A 7,996-nucleotide genomic window follows, 5' to 3' on the forward strand; every position below is an offset into this window, starting at 1 on the left:
GTTCGGTTTATTGAATTTGTTCCAAAGGTAAAATATGCACACTACTTAATATTGAAAGAGAGATTCTTTAGTTTGAATTTTTCTTACTTTTATGTTTCACTTGGTCTTAATGGTTATAAGTTATTATAATTCATAACTACATGTCCCTTAAATAGAGAAACAAATTGTACTTGGATATTAACATGTTTTATGATTTAACTTCTAGCTTGTAGAAGCTTCTTAGCTGAAATAAAATTTAAATCCTTGATTGTGAAAAAAGTTTGATTGTGTATCTGAATCACATGTTGGGCTGGCTTGAATGAATATTTTGACATTTAGCTTATAATAGCTTCTTCACATCCGGAAAAGACCGTTACAGATATGTGTAAAAAGCAAAATTACATGCTAATCGTCTGGATGGGATTTGTTACTTGAATAGACATATTTTATATTAATTGATCTATGAAGCAGCAACCCATATGCAAATGTTTGATAATAATTTAACAAAATGACATAAATTTATTGTAATCAAATGTGATGGCTTTATGTTAATGTCAAACAGTGACATATATCGGACAATAAGTACATACAATTGTTCAAACGTATAAATTTTAAAATTTTAAAGTTGTTTTTGTAAGAGTTGACAATCTATTTCTTGATGTTGTACTCGTTTAATAAATATTTTAAATTCATGTAAAGTCCAATAATATAAGTTTGTGAGCCTATCATTAGTAATATATTTTGCGAAATAATTATTTAATTCAGATTTTGACGATTTTATGTATTTCAGAGAAATATTGGTTATTTGGTTAAAATTGTTTCGACAAAAACAAGAATAGGAGCAGGAGAATCGGTTGGACATTGGATGAACAATGAACAAGAGAAGCACTGAGAAATTTCATCATAGCATCGATGAAGTATATCATAAAATTTTGCCTAGAAAACTTTTCACTAGTTAGATAGTATTTCTAAAATTTTATTTTTTCTTGTTTGACTAAATTATTGTTCATGTAGTTTATTAATTATCTTTGATTGTCATGTGTTTAATCGTTTTGTGTTAGATTGAGTGTTCACTAATTTGCATTATTCTGTTTTGATCCTTATTGTGTGATTAGAGGGTAGAAAGCATAGTTCATGGGTCTTGTATTAAAGCAACAACAGAGGCTTCAAGAAAAACATAGTAGTTTGTTAAACCATTTCAATTTTCAATTTTGCATGTGTTAACTTTCATATAATTTTGCATGCATATTGATTTTCTAATAATGTGACAGACGTCAACAAGACTATATATTAATCATATACTGTTGATATAAAAAAGATAAAAATATAAGAAATGGTATATATATATATATATATATATATATATATAATATATATATATATATATATATATATATATATATATATATATATATATATATATATATATATATATATATATATATATATATATATCACTACGTCAAAAAGGTTTTTTAACAGCGCATCTTAGACAGCGCTTTTAAAAGAAAGCGCTGTCTAAGGTTAAAATAAAAATAAAACACGGAAAATGTTCTAAAAAAATAATGAAAGCGCTTTTAAATATAGACCTTAGTCAGCGCTTTTGAGAAAGCGCTGTTTAAAGTCTTTCAATTAAAAAAAAAAATTAAAACCAAAAGCGCTGTCTAAGGTGGGGGTTTATAAAGCGCTTTTGGAAAGCGCTGTCTAAGGCATATCTTAGAAAGCGCTTTCCACAAAAGCGCTGTCTAAGGTCTAATTAAAATTAAATTTCAGACTTCTATTTTCGACCCATTAACTTAATCGAAACACCCATCTAACAAAAACATTTATTTTCCAGCTTAAGTTCTTAATTCTCTGTTGGGTCGTAAAAAAAATCGAACTTTGATTTTTAAAGGTGTTATTTTTATTTGGTTCTTCGTTCAAAGATTGTGTCTTTATTGAAGTTTAACGTGTTTTTTCATCTGGGTTGTGTTTTTTTTTGTTGAGTGAAGTTTTTTTCTCGTGTTTATCTAATGGTAATTGATAATCACCAGAAGATGATGTCTGATGTTGCGATGAGATCGCTGATGAAGAAAGGTGATTACGGTGAAGATGTTGGTGTTCTGCGGCGGGCAGCAACAAGAGGCAAATTACGGAGAAGATGTAGGTGTTTTGAGGCGGCGACAACAAGAGGAAAATGATAGAGAGAATGAAGTTTTAAGGCTGAGAAGCGGGTCTGCGCCGCCTACGGTGGATGGTTCTTCGACTGCGTTTAAGGGTTTGTATGGTGGTTCTCCGGTGAGTTATAGAGGTGGGAGAGGCTTTGGGAGTGAGGAGGAGCTTCGTGCTGATCCAGCTTACGCCAATTATTATTACATGAATGCGAATCTGAATCCGAGGTTTCCTCCGCCGTTAGTGTCGAAAGAAGATTGGCGGTTTTCGCAACGGCGGATGAATGGTGAAGGAAGGATGTTGAATGGTGAATGAGGTGAGAATGTGAATGGAGAAAGATCTGTTTTTTCTATGCAGGCTGGCGGGGTTAATGGGAAGGTGGATGGTGCTGAATGGGGCGGCGACGATTGCTTGATTGGTTTGTCGGCGCTAGGGCTTGGAAGTAGGCAGAGGAGCATTGCTGATATATTTCCGGTGAGGGATTATGCAATTTTTTAATACTGTTTGTATTTGGATTTTTGTTGTTTTTGTTGTTATATTGGTGTGATATTGAGACCTTTTAGCTAAAGTTATTATTGGATTTGTCGCAAGGAGAATGCGTGACGTGAAACAGGTAGAGGTAGAGGAAGACCTTGAAAACTATAAGAAAAGTTATTATGAAAGTTCTCGAGATTAACAATGGAGTTTCGATTCTTTTTGTTTGAAATTTTTTGTCCGGATTGTTACTTTGTAACTGAAGAATGTTATTATATTTATATAATGATCATGAGCTAAAAGTTTTGATTGTTTGCTGAATTATATTCTAAAATATTGTTTATTGTATTGTCTTTCGGTTAAGTTTTGTTGTTTCTAACATTTTCTTCATGTTTTTCAAAGCAGGATGAAAAGAATGGTGCATCATCTGCCTCCAAGCACGCTCACCATCTGCCTGGCCGTAATGTGTTTGATGACATTGCTGAACTTACGGAAGCCCATTTTGCTCAGAGGCATCAAAGTTCGGATGATTTGCAATCTGGCGGAAATCACGTTGGTTCGGCATCTCACTCTTACGCTTCTGCTTTAGGATCCTCTTTGTCAAGGAGCAGCACCCCTGACGCCCAATTCATACCTAGAGTTTTTAGTCCTTCAATCCCGCCTATTGGGGAGGGTAGGTCCAATGCAGCAGAGAAAAGAAGTTTCAATCGTCAAAACTCATATAATGTTGCCTCGTCTAATTTAAACGAGTTGGTGGATCTCGCATCTGCTTTGGCTGGCATGAATCTCTCTCAAAATGATGTAATAGGCGACGAGAAATGTTCCCCGTCGTCAAGGCTCAGTGAATCAGATTACACTCGTAATAATGCTAATCAGTACCAATACTTAAACAAGTCTGATTCGCTACCTTATCTTCGCCATTCTCCAAACAATCCCTATTTGAAAGCGAGTAAAAGCAGCGTCGGTTTTGGACTAGAGGTGAATGATTCTACGTATAATGCAAGAGGACCTTCTACACCAACTGTTACTGGAAGAGGTAATTCATTGCCTGCTCATTATCAGCATGTTGATGATATGCATTTCTCGCACGCCAACTATAACATGGGCGGGTTTGCTGTTAATCCTTCATCATCACCGATGATGGCAAGCCAGCTTGGGAATGGAAATTTGCCACATTTCTTTGAACATGCCGCACCACCGTCTGCATTAGGAATGAATGCCATGGACTCGAGGGGCTTGGGAAGAGGCGCAAATTTAGGACCTTTGTTGGCTGCATCGGAGTTACAGAATGCAAGCAGGTTGGGAAATCTCACTGCAGCTAGCCCTCATCAGCTTCCCATGTTTGATCCTTTGTATCTTCAATATCTGAGATCAAGCGAAGTTACTGCTGCACAGATTGGAGCTCTTAATGAATCTGCAAGAAATAACAACGTACCGGATTTACTTAGCCTCCAAAAAGCTTATATCGAGTCATTAATTGCTCAGCAAAAAGCACACTTTTCTTCCCCTTACTTAGGTAAGTCAACTAGCATGAACCATAATTCTTATGGAAATCCATCGTATGGTCTCGGCATGTCGTATCCCGGAAATCCTCTTGCAGGTTCTTCCTTCCCAAACTCCATGTATGGACAAGGTAGTCCTATGAGCCAAGGTGAGCGAAATGCGTGTTTGTCTGGGATGAGGAATGTGGTTGGCGGTGGTTTAACGGGAGCTTGGCATTCGGACGCTGTTAGTAATTTGGACGATAACTTTCCACCTTCCTTGCTCGATGAATTCAAAAGCAACAAGACCAAATGTTTCGAACTTTCAGAAATTTCTGGTCATGTTGTTGAGTTCAGGTGCTTAATGTTGGTCATAATACTATGTTTCTCTTCTCGACTTTGAACATTTTATCTTACTCTTTTTTTCTTTATATTCTTTTACAGTGCCGATCAGTATGGAAGCCGTTTTATCCAACAGAAACTTGAGACTGCTTCGGTTGACGAGAAAACCATGGTTTTCCATGAAATAATGCCGAATGCACTAACACTAATGACCGATGTCTTCGGTAATTATGTGATTCAAAAGGTAGTTCTGCTCTTTTGACTTTAAAACTTCCATACTTGCTCTATGTGTGCCAACGTATTCTGATTCATGTTTAGTTTTTCGAGCATGAATCATCAAAACAAATCAGAGAACTGGCTGACCAACTTACTGGTCATGTGTTGACACTAAGTCTTCAAATGTATGGCTGTCGCGTTATCCAAAAGGTCTGTCTTGTCATCAATTTATCTTCCTTATGATTTTTACCACAATATATCTTACTGTATACCCTATTATTTACGATTTACAATATTCTATAATTGTGTTGCACTTTTGGTAGGAATAACAATACTTGTTACAATCTTAACTCTATTGGTGGGATCTTGATCTTGACAACAATGTTTAGATTTATTAATTATTAATTTTTAGTATTAATGATGACAGTGTGCTTTTTGAGCATTTATTTGTATTGTAAATCATCTGTAATTTGCTACCTTTGGTATCTTGGTCTTTCTATGATCTGCCAAAAAGTTTAGGTTTGGTGATCCATGTTACTAAGGTTAATTAATATGATTCGTCGCATCATCCCAATATTCCGCAAACTGTTACTAGAATGTTTCTCTCTTGTGAATGAGACAATTCACTTTGATGAGTTGTTGAAATAAAGACCAAGTACTTCCTTTTTGTCTTATTGGGTACGAGTCGCCAGGTATTTTATTTTATTTTGGAGCAAACCGATTCGTTTATTTTATTTTTTTCTTCTCATTTTGACATGGTTCCTAAAGTGTTCGACATCTGAAGTATTAAAGTGAAAAAAAAAATTGGGTGGTTTCATTTGATTATGTTATTGTTCATTTTGTGTGAGATTCTGATATTTTGATCCATTATATTTACAGTTATTAATCTCTTTTTTCTGCATTGGCTAGGCTATTGAAGTGGTTCATTTAGATCAACAGACAAAAATGGTTACGGAGCTGGACGGTCAAATTATGCGCTGCGTGCGTGATCAGAACGGAAACCATGTCATCCAGAAGTGTATTGAATGTGTGCCTGAAGGAGAGATTCGGTTCATAGTTTCAACGTTTTATGACCAAGTTGTGACGCTGTCAACTCATCCATATGGCTGTCGTGTTATACAGGTCACACAAATAAATATTTTTTGCTTTTATTCGCGTGAACCACATTTGTTGAATATGTAATAACTGGCAAGAGATTATGATTTTCTAAACTAGTTTTGTTTTGATAAGCAGAGAGTCTTGGAGTACTGCCATGATCCTAAAACTCAACAGATTATGATGGATGAGATTTTGCAGTGTGTTTGCATGCTAGCACAGGATCAATACGGGAACTATGTTGTACAGGTTTGTTGCATCTTAATTGGTATTGTAAAATCGTTCGAGTTTATGAAGCACTTAAATCCTACGAAGCACAAACACGAACACTAGACATGACACTGACACATCGACACCGATAATAATTTTAAAACTAAATAAAATGAACGTAATCACAAGTATCGGTGTTGTGCCAGTGCTGGTTTCTGACACTGACACTGACACAGACACGAACACACCTTTTCTCAGAGGTGTCGGTGCTATATAACTTAAATCCATTGTGCAATTTCTTAAGTAAAAACTAATAGTAATAGATTTGACTCATTTTCCCGTGTTTGATTTGTTTAACATTTTCAGCATGTGCTGGAGCATGGCAAGCCGGAGGAACGTTCTGCGATAATAAAGGAGTTAACTGGACAGATAGTACAGATGAGCCAGCAGAAGTTTGCTTCTAATATGATAGAAAAGTGTCTATGTTTTGGGACGGCCGCTGAGCGTCAAGCCATTGTGAACGAGATGATAGGTTCCACCGATGACAACGAGCCTCTACAGGTTTGTTGTGCATGACATGGAGCCCCTATTTCCTAGTCTTAACTAAAACCACTTTCCGACTTATATTTTAATTGTATTTTTGGTGGTTTTTAGGTTATGATGAAGGATCAGTTTGCAAACTATGTCGTGCAAAAAGTGTTGGAAACCTGTGATGACCAGCAACTCATCACAGGTTGTTTTTTATACCGTTTAATACCGGGTTAGCATTTCATTCTAAATTCATCTATTATAATTATTTTCCAAGTTACCATCTAACATTTTCCTAATCATTACAGTGGACATTGGTTGTTGCTCGTAATCAATCCTATCCGAGAAATTGTGTATTATCTTGACTCGTTAGGAAATGATTGGACAACATACCCGGATATGAAGGTCCTAATTGACACGTAAGTGAGAATGTTCAAAAATTTTCTTAGTTTATGTGAATTTTTCTAATTGCTTCATTTTTATTTTATTAGCGTCCTACAAGCTTTTCGGGCCCAACGAGATATCCAAACCTCAAGGAGGGGCGCCAACTCCATTACATGGATTAAAGTGGCGGTATATTTTTAATTACCACATTTTTTATTATATTAGTGATGACACTTGATAAAACTTAGGATTTATAATCCATATTTTTTTTTCATATGTAGTGTCCTCAACAACGTAATCAAATAGATTGCGGGTATTTCATGTTGAGGTTTATGCGAGATACTCTTGCTTTGGGCCGATTAAAGATTCTCACCGATGTATGTATTTCTAACTTATGAGTTATTTTTATATTTACACATATCTCATATAATTAAATAGTTGGAATTAATTCAAAATATGTTATATTATTATGTAGTACTTTGATGAATTCAAGTGTGCATTTTATACAAAGGATCAAGTGGACGAAATCAAAGAGGAGTGGTGTCAATTCATGATAAAGCTCGATGTTTGTTCATAAATTTGTGTAATTAATGTGTACATTTGTAGTATATGTTATGACTTGTAAATGTGTACATAAATTTGTATATATTTTGATACATTTAAGGCAAAATTGGTTTGAATTGGTATATATATATATATATTTGTTAGCCAAAAATTGGTAGAAAAAAGGCCAAAATGGCATATATAAAATGTGATAATTGTCTGTCAAAATCTGGTTGAAAACAGGTAGAAATTCTGGTTTATAAACCTGGAAAAAATGTGGTTTAAAACAAAAGCTTCAAAAAATTTCGTATACCTTAGACAGCGCTTTTGTAAAAAGCGCTGTCTAAGGGGGGGATTAGAAAGCGCTTTAGGCAAAAGCGCTGTCTAAGGGGGGGCTTAGACAGCGCTTTTTGAAAAGCGTTGTCTAAGGTATACCTAAAAAAATTAAAATAAGAGGGTCTTAGAAAGCGCTTTTGGCCAAAGCGCTGTCTAAGGGGGTGGGGCTTAGACAACGCTTTTCAAAAGCGCTGTCTAAGGTATACCTAAAAAATTTAAAATAAGAGGGTCTTATAAAGCGCTTTTGGCCAAAGCGC

The 7,996-nt window shown here is 35.4% G+C and overlaps 1 long non-coding RNA gene and 1 pseudogene across 1 annotated transcript; both read left to right on the forward strand.

Moving 5' to 3' along the window:
• The first annotated feature begins 1,814 nt into the window (after positions 1–1,814).
• On the forward strand, positions 1,815–6,683 carry LOC127081571 (pumilio homolog 1-like; annotated as a pseudogene).
• A 304-nt stretch (positions 6,684–6,987) lies between these two features.
• Positions 6,988–7,520, forward strand: LOC127082871 (uncharacterized). Its single transcript, XR_007788242.1, has 3 exons — positions 6,988–7,049; positions 7,142–7,237; positions 7,336–7,520. It is a non-coding gene; the product is annotated as an uncharacterized LOC127082871 (long non-coding RNA).
• The last annotated feature ends 476 nt before the right edge of the window (positions 7,521–7,996 follow it).

Source organism: Lathyrus oleraceus, chromosome 5 (assembly GCF_024323335.1).
Source record: "Lathyrus oleraceus cultivar Zhongwan6 chromosome 5, CAAS_Psat_ZW6_1.0, whole genome shotgun sequence".
Lineage (NCBI taxonomy): Eukaryota > Viridiplantae > Streptophyta > Magnoliopsida > Fabales > Fabaceae > Lathyrus > Lathyrus oleraceus.